The 13,181-nt window shown below is 35.6% G+C and overlaps 1 long non-coding RNA gene across 1 annotated transcript; it reads right to left on the minus strand.

Annotated features, from left to right (window-relative positions):
• Window positions 1–8,199: 8,199 nt before the first annotated feature.
• Window positions 8,200–12,872, minus strand: LOC110441404. The gene is made up of 2 exons (XR_002461866.1): window positions 12,672–12,872; window positions 8,200–12,420 (listed from the first exon to the last, which is right to left on the minus strand). It is a non-coding gene; the product is annotated as an uncharacterized LOC110441404 (long non-coding RNA).
• Between the last annotated feature and the right edge of the window lie 309 nt (window positions 12,873–13,181).

The following is a 13,181-nucleotide window of genomic DNA, read 5'->3' on the forward strand; positions in this document are numbered from 1 at the left end:
AACATCATTTTATGGTTGCAATTAACATAAAAAGCACATATCGACATTAATTTATCGCACATCCTATTTTCATTAGACATCTAAACATTTTGCCAATTTGTGTATATATAGGCAAGTATGGCTACATGTAAAATGAAAATCGATAGAAAAAATAGCTATAAAAGACATTTGAAATATCTCAGGATATCAGAAACCTGATGTGCCGATATAAACGATACGCCTGCAGAACACAACGACGAAATGCACACAAAATGTATCAGAAGCCAGGGGACGGCAAGTCTTCGATAGCTTACACGCCAACCAATACTTTACTGGATAAAGCCGTACAGAAAACCATAAGTAATGTACAGGTAAATGTCAATCAGATTTTGTAATATTGTACAGGTAACCCTCGGTAAGACTTAGATCCACACACACATACATATTGTACAGGTAACCCTTGGTATTTAGAGGTAACCGTCGCCAGGTTACTAAGTCTAATATTGTAGTATTTACAATATAATGGCAGTTTTGACATACCCTTCCTTGGTTTGTTATTGAGATGTGAAGTATTTCCAAGGCTTACAAACTTACCTCCCTTTATTCATTGCCACCGACCTGTTCCAGGTTTCAATATTTCTCTTGCATTAGGGGAACAAACAGGTTTTAACGATATCAGGTTTCTGAATCTTTGTTTTTATTCAATCCGATTGTTTTGAAATAAAGGAAAAGAAAAATCGACGCTCACTATCATGGTGATCTTATAACCTGTCCAGCATTGCAGTATTGATAAGTGTGTGACAAACTTAAAAGTCCATATATCAGGGGACGCAACTCGTAAAGACATTCACTTCAATGATACATTTTTTTTCAATTTGTTTGTGTGATTTGAGGATTGTTGTTCGGTAACAGTGTACATGTACTTATACATGAATGTATTAACCTTCAAACAAAACCTTCATTTTCTGGTCAGTGACACTCCATGATATACTGATCTTCTTTTTCTTTTAAACACTTTTCTTTCCTTTTCTCAATCTTGTCTTCCACCTTTATTATCCATTACTTTTCCTAGTACTTAAGTGCTACTCTTTCGTATTTTCAATATTCTTCTTAATTTGTTTGCCTTTTGTTTTGTTTTTCAATATGACATATATTAAATGAAAAAGTTAAATGGACATTCCTTCCTGCTCTTTTGTCCTCCCATCACACTACAGTATAGATGTCATATATTCTTATTTACTAAATGAAGTCTACTACTGGTATAAAGATGTTTGAGTGGAATGGTACTTGCTACTTTATCAAACATTGTCTATTTATGCATATGACTACAGTGTATTGGGGAGAAATTTTGAAGAGAATAGATACTAAATCTTGATATGGATTTTGATTATGCAGTGTTGCTAAAATCGTTAATAAGCGTTGACTTTCTTTCTCATCAACTGGAACAGCATTATTAAAAATGTTACCAGAAAAAGTACTTACACACTAGCAAATGAAATGGAAACGATAAAGTAGATTGTCACTGTTTTGTTAGCGTAATTTATCAATAATGTTGATATAATTATAAATCAGATAATGCAGTAACATCGATTTTCTCCCCAACGGATCCTCATTTAAGATAATACTTCTTAAACAAAACAAATCGCTCTTTACAAAATAATTCAAATGTAATTGTACATTATATTAGCTTTTTGTTAATAAACATGCGTTTTATCCGATACGTTTATTTACTTACTGTCCATGTGGGTGTTAACAGACGTACTTAAGCACGGTTGTTGAGTTACCGAAATATGTCTGCCTTTCCTGTACAACAGATGTCGCTAACACGATTTGAATTCTGGCCCGAGGAGTTCCTTTTAGAATTAATCTATAACCGGAATTTTGGTTCTTTACATTCACATAAACAGCAATTCAACGAAAGTGTTAAATATATTAAATTTATTTATTGAAAACAGGACCTTAGCACGTCCATAATTTAGACATTCCTATGCAACGTTCATCAGACTGTCCATGTCCCCCTCTCTTTATCTGGTGTAGGGACGGCCCTAGTTCATTCTTAATCAAAATAAATTTATAAAACTTTCCTCAGACTGTTGATGCCCCCTCTCTTTATCTGGTGTAGGGACGGCCCTAGTTCATTCTTAATCAAAATAAATTTATAAAACTTTCCTCAGACTGTCCATGTCCCCTCTCTTTATCTGGTGTAGGGACGGCCCTAGTTCATTCTTAATCAAAATAAATTTATAAAACTTTCCTCAGACTGTTGATGNCTTAATCAAAATAAACTTATAAAACATTCCTCAGACTGTCTATGTCCCCTCTCTTTATCTGTTGTAGGGAGGGCCCTAGTTCATTCTTAATCAAAATAAACTTATAAAATTTTCCTCAGACTGTCCATGCCCCCTCTCTTTATCTGGTGTAGGGAGGGTCTTAGTTCATTCTTAATCAAAATAAACTTATAAAATTTTCCTCAGACTGTCCATGCCCCCTCTCTTTATCTGGTGTAGGGAGGGTCTTAGTTCATTCTTAATCAAAATAAACTTATAATATAATGTTCCTCAGACTGTCCATGTCCCCTCTCTTTATCTGTTGTAGGGAGGGCCTTAGTTCATTATTAATTAAAATAAGCTTATAAAACGTTCCTCAGACTGTCCATGTAACCCTCTCTTTATGTGTTGTAGGGAGGGCCTTAGTTCATTATTAATTAAAATAAGCTTATAAAACATTCCTCAGACTGTCCATGTAACCCTCTCTTTATCTGTTGTGGGGACGGCCTTAGTACGTCCTTAATTAAAATAAATGTATATACACTGTAGCATTCCTCAGACTGTTAATGCCCCATCTCTTTATCTGGTGTAGGGACGGCCTTAGTTCATTCTTAATCAATATAAACTTACAAAACATTCCTCAGACTGTCCATGCCCCCTCTCTTTATCTGGTGTCGGGACGGCCTTAGTTCATTTTTAATCAAAATAAACTTACAAAACATTCCTCAGACTGTCCATGCCCCCTCTATTTATGTGGTGTAGGGACGGCCTTAGTTCATTCTTAATAGAAATAAACTTACAAAACATTCCTCAGACTGTCCATGCCCCCTCTCTTTATGTGGTGTAGGGACGGCCTTAGTTCATTCTTAATAAAAATAAACTTACAAAACATTCCTCAGACTGTCCATGCCCCCTCTCTTTATCTGTTGTAGGGACGGCCTTAGTACGTCCTTAATTAAAATAAACTTATATACAGTTGTACACTGTAGGATTCCTCAGACTGTCCATGTACCGCTCTCTATCTGTTGTAGGGACGGCCTTAGTACGTCCTTAATTAAAATAAACTTATATACACTGTAGCATTCCTCATACTGTCCATGTACCGCTCTCTATCTGTTGTAAAAAGTACCTCCTTGATTCATTTCTGTATCTGCTGTATAGAGGACCTTAGTACGTCCTTAATTAGTACAATCTCATAAAACATTCATCAAATTGTTCATGTTCTTCTCTTTATCCCACATTATGCCTTTTATTGTATACAAATAAATGCATTCTTGGAATATACATGTATATCCTCCCGCTTGCAGGACATGTTATATGGATGTTATTACATGTAACACCAAATGTTGTTGAAATTATACCTTTTATTGGTGAGTTATTGCACGAAAACGTTGTATCCAGACAGATGTACGCAACCTAAATAAGTATACGTAAATATGTACCAAATTAAAGAGACATTAATTATTTTATAAACATGCACGCATAGATTTGGAAATCAAAGTAGAAATAAGAATTGCCAATATGAATGTGCGCACCATATTTTGTTCAAATCGAACCACTTTTAGCGGAGTTATTTCACGGAACCAAGTGTAGTAGAGGGACAGACAGACCCCAATGCATATTTCTTGTTCTTTCCGTTTGAGATGCATTGATACTTGTACATCTGTACAACTACCTGACATTTGGTTAGTGATATTAACCCTGTTTAGGTAATTGACGCGTTATTGAACTACAGTTTCCTTATGTTAACATGGTAACTGCTGTACGTTATTTAATAAGCATTCAAAACTATGTTTTCATCACATTTTAATATAGGAACATCTGCAGTTATTTTATATCTTAAGCCAGTAAACAAATATATTAAGGACAAGGAAATCCCCCTGTCGTAACAGGTGTGTTAAATCACGTCAACAGTAGCAGATCACAGAAAATGATAGAACTCCGATTTGGTGGAAACCAGGCGATCAACGTTTTTATTTCATCGAAGTTCTCGAGGGCCATTTGATACATTCTGATACTAGTGTTAGGAATCACAAGTACACTCTATAAGTTTGATGTTTCTATTACATTCCTTATAATTTCCCTTTCCTAGCAGAAACGCACTTTCGCAATCACGCTGTTTATAACGTAAACGCTGCACGGTATCTCCCTTGATATACTGGATGAGACACTGGAAAATTGCACTACAGCTTCTCTGAGAGTATTTTGATTAGTAAAGGAAACAGGAAGAAGTCACATAGACTTATATATGTAGATCTGGTGGATAGGGTAGGTGGTCAATCTGTGCTATATTCTCTTGCCTCAAAACCCCCTATGCACTATTGTTTTTGTGAGATTAGGCATTGTCGTGATTTTTACAGGCTTCGGTAATTTGTCTCTGTAAGAATTTTCTTGATAAAAATGCATCTGTGTAAATTTTCGTCTTTTGTTTTGCAAAAAGGAAAACTAGAAGAACTAATCCTAAACTAGAACATAAAGGATATTGATGGGAAAACAAATCATTACACAATACTTTGGTTAAATGTATACTGGTTCTGCTGTTTAGTTCTGCAGGGTTTTACTTGTATTAAGAAATTCATCATTATTTGCAGTCACCGGCATATATCTATTTACATTTATTTACCCGCGCTATGATACAACAATTCGACATATATTTCCTTTTCTAAAATCCTCCACTTGACTATGCGGTTTGAGAGCATGTCCACTGATCGCCTAGACTCGGTGTTACATAAGACTCCTGTCGATGTAAAATTCTAAATAACTCCTGTTTGATAAGTATTGATCACGAATTGCTACATGTGTCTTTACAGCTAAGCAACACCTCTCCTGCGACGATTGCAGATACCAGTTATAATTCTATAGACGTATGAAAAGTGTCAATACAAATAACTTAAACGTATAATCAAGGTGTCCGGGATATACGTGCGGTCCTGGACAACCGTGGCATTAGTGTATAAACATAACATTACCACCCGTATAAAACTAAGGTACCATTTAAACAAGGGCATTAACAGATAAATAACATAACTAGCCCGGTACCAACTGGGTTCTGTTTAGATTTAAGAGTCCTAAAAAGGAAAAGAAATATGCATTTGAGTCTACAAACAAATCCATGCAGGTACATAACTTATGAAAGTATATTAATATATGTAGGTGTTGTTTGATATTCAAATCAGATTTTTGTCTACGACTATTCAAAATAATTCTAAATCTACGAGTAGTAAAAACAAATCTCTACCTACGACAAGTAAAACAATATCTGTCTACGACTCTTAACCCCATTCTATGTCTACAACTTGGATAAAATAGACGCACAACGACAACACAAAGAGTCATGAAAACAATTCCTACTCAATTTAGATCAAAGTTGTTTTTCTTAACAACTGGATGATAGTAAAATGTTTGAACAGTAAAAGACGGTTTGGTATTTTGCTAAACTTAACATAATTGCATTGAGTAAAACAAATAAAGGAGCACGCGGTTCGTTCATCTACACAGTCTGTGATGTTAGGCTACTGTTGTCTTGGGACCATGCTGTCCGTGTCGCCCAAACAGTATTTGGGATGTAAGGCTATTGTTGTCTTGTGAACATACTTTCTGTGTCGCTCATAGAACAACTGTAATGTAATGCTACACTGTTGTCTTAGGAACATGCTGTTCGTGTCGCCCATATACTATCTGTGATTTTAGGCTACTGTTGTCTGGGGACCATGCTGTTCGTGTCGCCCATACAATATCTGTGATGTAAGGCTATTGTTGTCTTGTGAACATACTTTCTGTGTCGCTCATAGAACATCTGTAATGTAATGCTACACTGTTGTCTTAGGAACATGCTGTTCGTTTCGCCCATACAATATCTGTAATGTTAGCTACTGTTGTCTTGGGAATAACCTCTTTGTGTCGCCGTGTCAGGCCGTGTCTACACAGCCTTGTCTTTCAATAAAGTCAGTCTTCTTTTCCCATAGGGCTGTGTTTCTGATGTATGCTGAATACATGTACATGTTTTGGAACTCAGGAATACTATGACTTCTTTCCTTTCTGGAATTAAACAATTGAACAGATAAAAATTGGCCGAGTTCATGAAAAAATACGTTTTCGCCCAATCCTGTCAAAATTTGAAACCAATCCGTTTCATCTGTTCTTAGGTTAAATATTCGTATGCTAATATTTTCCACACTATTCAGTGAAAATATCCGTGGGAGCAGCGGTTCGTCCGTCATTGCTGCTCAAGACATGCAGGAGTCTAAAAAAAGTCGAATATTACATCCATTCTGTATGATGCATCTAAAGGTGTCCCAAATAGCAAGACGCATTTCTTTTTTGAAAGCTTAAAATTGACATACGTGTTGACATAAGTTGATCGTATTCTAGTGATTTCTTCCAGTTAGTCGGTTTAAGTAGGTTTTTTTTTATTGTTTTTCAAGAGTCACTTTTGTTGTATCAGTGTATATAAATGATGAGTTTAATAATTGCACGTTTTGTTTATGAATTAGCCAATATTACAATACACGTATACAGTACTGCAAGTAAGGCAATATCGGGACAAAGTCGTTAACTCTCATAAATCATCATGACAGAAAGAACTCCTGTTTGTTCTAACTTTCAGTAATTACTTTTCATTTCTTTGAGGAATTAAATAACAATTAACTGTTGGTTCTTTTCTTTTCACATTTAAAAATACATGTATCACCATTGGAGTTGAATTAACATGATATAAACCGGTCACTAGATGTGGAAGGTTAATGTTTAAACATGTTACATCAGGTTTCAATAATACGCCATATTGCAACCCGTACAATACAAATCAGACTACACTACTACTCATTTACTCATGTCGTTATTCATCAAATATGAAAAGCTATATAAGACACACAATTTACATAAAGATTAGATATTATGGTTCATATAATAGGCATTTACTATGAGATTAAGGCTAACCTTTTAATGTTAAAGAAAATGACAGTTTGCGTGCATCTGTACTCTGGACAACAAATGTTGCATTTTATCCAGAACAATATATCGCAGCAAAATCTACCATTATTAAAAGAGAAAGCTATCTCAAATAAAACACATTATTTTCGTGTTAAAGTTACAGGTCGTCGGCTTCAGTCTCCAAATGTATCTGGAGTATTATGGGGAGGACTACCTTGCACTTTTGATTAGTTTAACGTTCTATAAACAGCTAAGGCCATTTAAGGACGTGTCTCAATGTGTATTGTGTATGCATGTGTGTATGTGTGCTGGAGACAGAGTACGCTGGTGTAATTGCCTCCTTGTAATAAGGCGAATCTGATGCCGACTTTATCTTTATATTGCTACCTTACAGCAATACCATGCCAAAGGAACTCAGGACAGCATTCCGCCAAGTCACATTATACTGACAACGGGTGCACCAGATGTTGCCATTACCATAACTGCTGAACGTTAAAAATGGAATAACAACTACCATTTTCAAGGACTTTGGTATGTCCTGGCATGGGAACAGAACCCATTGCCTTCCTACCCTGGGGGAACGTTTAACATCAAAGTCAAAAGTGAGGCTTTGCCTTGCAAGGCGCGAGGAAACGAAGAGAAGGGAATAAGAGAGAAATAGAAAGATCCCAAATTTTGTAATGGATGCAACAAATTGAGTTTTGTTGCTTTTGTGTCCCCAAGAAGAGAGCATACAAGCAAATCCCAAATCCTACAGAGGTTCCCACAGTAGCCATATCTCAGGATTATGCAGTGGGTACGGTAGGTGTAATTTTTCGCAATCCCCGACCTGCAGGGGTGACTTGACCTAGCCGACGGGCCTAGTCATGTGCAAGGTAGACCTGAAGTCTAAAATACAATATGGAACTGCATTACCAATAAACAAATGAAATTGCACAAATGCTATTCAAAAAATACAATATATATATATATATATATATATATAGGCACATATAACAGGATACAATAAACCTTCCAAACATTATTTTTAGATTGTAATTTGCTTGATTCTTACACTGAAAACAAAAAGTATTTATTATCCTTTTTGGTGGTTTCATCCGATATGAAACATTAAAACTGGTGTAACAAATGGTGGAACAATGTCAAGGTCTGTTTTCTTATCCACATTTTCGTTGGGTGGCAAACATCAGCAGGGAATTTCTGCTGAATTTGACGTCACTCAATGCTTTGTCCCCGATTACCTTGACAGTATAACGGATAGACCCGAACAGTTTCTGATTGAAACAAATAATACATGCACGCGTGTAATAGTTTTAGCTGTTATTGGTTAAAAACAATATTTATGGATGGTCAAAATTATTCAAAATCTATACAACGAAAATATAAATATAACAATATGCAATTATATATGTAGTAACAGGCTACATTAACACTGTTTATTATACATTTGAGTAATTGTTTTTGTATCTAAGTAATAAAGCAATAAAATGTGTTCCATTATGTTTATACCACATCAAACCATTTCAATGTATTATAACATATGATAGCTAGGTTTCATTTTTTTATATTCCACACCACACCATTTAAATGTACTGAAAAGATGATAGCTAGGTTACTTTTTGTTGTATTCCACATCACACCATTTAAATGTATTAAAAAAATGATAGCTAGATTACTTTTTGTTATATTCCAAATCACAACATTTAAATGTATTAAAAAATGATAACTAGGTTACATTTTGTTATATTCCACATCACAACATTTAAATGTATTAAAAAGATGATAGCTAGATTACTTTTTGTTATATTCCATATCACAACATTTAAATGTATTAAAAAATGATAACTAGGTTACATTTTGTTATATTCCACATCACAACATTTAAATGTATTAAAAATATGATAGCTAGGTTACTTTTTGTTATATTCCACATCACACCATTTCAATATATTATAACAGATGATAGCTACGGTACATTTTGTTACATATTTGTATATTCCACATCACACCATTTCAATGTGTTATAACAGATGATTCCACATCACACTATTTCAATGTATTATAACAGATGATAGCTATGGTACATTTTGTTATATATTTGTATATTCCACATCACACCATTTCAATGTATTATAACAGATGATAGCTAGGGTACATTCTGTTTTTAACGTGTCAGAATTATCTCTGTGGTATAGGTCTAAAAAACGTAAAAAGATTTACGGCAGCTGATTTGAGAGTAACCCTATATATCATTACATGTATGTGTAATTGGTAGCTACAAACGTATTTATGACACTTTCTTGACTTATTTATGTGCATGCGTATATGACCGTTAAGGTAAATATGAAATGTGCATAGTGTCCGTATAAGATAAATACATGTTTGTTACATGCATGTAATATTTATCCATTGTTCTGTTTCAAGTATTACATTATTTGGTGTTTATTAATATGGAATGCAATTGTAACCTTAATTTGGAAAAAATAAAGGTAATAATTATGATAAAAATAGATATCCTATGTAATATTAGTGATAGCCCTGTCCTCATTCAAAGCTCTTATTGGAGGAGCGAAGTCATGTGATGAGTCTATAAAACCTATTACTGACCTCATTCTTAGAATAATATAACAAAACAGTGCTTGCTAAGATAGGGTAGATTTTTTCCAGTTCAAGCACAGACCTCAATCTAATAGATTAAATTTGTCTGCTCCGCATTAACTACTTAACTACTAGGTTGGAGGGGATCAGTCATGCAACGAATATGTCAGTGTTTTACAAGCTCAATTTAAACCAAATAGATATCTATGTGACAGACTACATTAAAATTTAGAATAATTCAAATGTGACAAAAGGATGAGACCGATACATTTTAATGACATATAATTAAATACTTTTTGATTTCAGTAACGGACCTAACCTGAACATGAATTTGTTGGCTTCAACCTCGATTAATATTTAATCAACCAGGTTCGTAAATCATGAAGAAACCTCACATGAAGTCAATAATTGTGTAGTATTCGACGTCATATATTGCATTATATTATATAATCGCTATGGAAAAATAAAGTTGTATTAATCATTACAAATATTGTAATACAAAGTATTTAATATTCACGTGAGATATGGCATGTATGTACAGTCATGTGTTTCTACCTGTTTCATGTGTTACTTCCTGTCATGTGTTTCTACCTGTTTCATGTGTTACTTCCTGTCATGTGTTTCTACCTGTTTCATGTGTTACTTCCTGTCATGTGTTTCTACCTGTTTCATGGGTTACTTCTTGTCATGTGTTTCTACCTGTTTCATGTGTTACTTCCTGACATGTGTTTCTACCTGTTTCATGTGTTACTACCTGTCATGTGTTTCTACCTGTTTCATGTGTTACTTCCTGTCATGTGTTTCTACTTGTTTCATGTGTTACTCCCTGTCATGTGTTTCTACCTGTTTCATGGGTTACTTCCTGTCATGTGTTTCTACCTGTTTCATGATTTACTTCCTATGTCATGTGTTCTGTATATGTCATGTGTCACACATATGTCGTGTGTTTCTATCGTTGCCATAATGTACTACCTATGCCATTTGTTTCTACCTTTGTCATGACTTACTACATGTACCTATAAGTCTGTGATTCCATCTTTGCCATGTGTGACACACATGTTATGTGTTGTTACCTGTGGTATTGGTGACCACCTACATAATGTATTACTCCATTCTCCATGTGCCACTTAACATTTAATATATTACCGTAGTGCCTTTATCTTTTCCGATCCAACACGTGTACGGTTGCATTTATAATTATTTTATCTGACTGAATTTGTAAACAAATCGTCAGTACAGCTGAAGTAGTCAGATCCACAGTGACCAATCAACAACAACTAGGAAGAAGTCATGTTCGCATTAATCCCACTGATCATATCAGATAGAGAGCACACACTGAGTTGACTACGCAGTCCGCTACCACACAGATAACAGTGTCAGAATCATATATATAGAGTAAACTCTGACACGTGACAATTCGTGTCTAGAAAAAAGTTTCAGTTTTACAATTGTCTATCGTACCGGCCTCATACTCTGACGGAAATGTAACTTTTTTTCGGATAGTCCCTTTTGCAAAGGCAGATATTAACTAGATACGGGTTACTAAATACTTAAATGGCAACGTCAACCTGATTAAGAATGTCATAATGATGACTGTAAATGCATAAAAGTTAAGTTTCAATGGTGCTGTTGCTTTTATGTAGAGTGTATACATATTAGAGATGTTTTCCGTATAGACATACAGATGATACATTGTGTACAAGGTGCCTTAGGTGATAATAACTATAAGGCAAACAGAACCATCAGGTAGCATTATTGTTTGTACGGGTAATAAACGGACAAATTTAAATTTTATTGATATGAAGGAAAATCTAAGTAAGTATGAGACAACGTCAGCTAACCTTACAACAAAGTCATAGAACATTACTCGAACTCTCCAAGCAAATATGTAACTGTAAGACCGAGTTATAAACCATAAATGAATTCAAATTAATTTAAGTAAATAACAATTTGAAGCAGGTTACAAAAACACATCAACAAATTCGAAACCAAAAAAATATTTCTTCAATAAAAACGTCAACATTATAGAAGACGTTTTAAAGAACGTCATGTCATACTTAACATAACCGTCATGATATAATTGACATAAAAATCATGATATAATTGACATAGACATCATGATATAATGGACATAACCGTCATGATATAATTGACATAAAAATCATGATATAATTGACATAGACATCATGATATAATGTACATAAACGTCAATATATAATTGACAGTCATACAACTGTATATAATGTGCTAATTTTTATAACATAATGTTACCAAGCAAAGCATGATCTCTAGTTTCTATAATGAATTATTGTCTCCGGTATAAATAATTAATTGTGTTTCCTAGTCATCATCTTGTATTGTATTCATAACTGTCCGATTCGATCTCTCTGACCAGCACAGTTGCATTTCTATATCGTGCACTCATGTGGCGTTTCACCTCTATCTTACAGCAGGTAACACCAGGTCACCTCCATCGGTCACCTCTATCTTACAGGAGGTTACACCAAGTCACCTTCATCGGTCACCTCTATCCTACAGGAGGTTACACCATGTCACCTCCATCGGTCACCTCTATCCTACAGGAGGTTACACCATGTCACCTCCATCGGTCACCTCTATCTAACAGGAGGTTACACCAGGTCACCTCAATCGGTCACCTCTATCCTACAGGAGGTTACACCAGGTCACCTGTATCTTACAGGAGGTTACACCAGGTCACCTCTATTGGTCACCTCTATCTTAAAGGAGGTTACACCAGGTCACCTCCATCGGTCACCTCTATCTTACAGGAGGTTACCCCAGGTCACCTCTATTGGTCACCTCTATCTTAAAGGAGGTTACACCAGGTCCCCTCCATCGGTCACGTCTATCTTACAGGAGGTTACACCAGGTCACCTCCATCGGTCACGTCTATCTTACAGGAGGTTACACCAGGTCACCTCCATCGGCCACCTCTATCTTACAGAAGGTTACACCTGGTCACCTATATCTTACAGGAGGTTACACCAGGTCACCTCAATCGGTCACCTGTATCTAACGGGAGGTTACACCAGGTCACCTCCTTCGGTCACGTCTATCTTACAGGAGGGTACACCTGGTCACCTCTATCTTAAAGGAGGTTACACCAGGTCACCTCCATCGGTCACGTCTATCTTACAGGAGGTTACATTAGGTCACCTCCATCGGTCACCTCTATCTTACAGAAGGTTACACCTGGTCACCTATATCTTACAGGAGGTTACACCTGGTCACCTATACGGTCACCCCTATCCTACAGCAGATTACACCAGGTCACCTCCATCGGTCACCTCTATCTTACAGGAGGTTACACCTGGTCACCTCTATCTTACAGGAGGTTACACCTGGTCACCTCTATCTTACAGGAGGTTACACCTGGTCACCTCT

This window comes from Mizuhopecten yessoensis, unplaced genomic scaffold, assembly GCF_002113885.1.
Source record: "Mizuhopecten yessoensis strain PY_sf001 unplaced genomic scaffold, ASM211388v2 scaffold715937, whole genome shotgun sequence".
Classification (NCBI taxonomy): domain Eukaryota; kingdom Metazoa; phylum Mollusca; class Bivalvia; order Pectinida; family Pectinidae; genus Mizuhopecten; species Mizuhopecten yessoensis.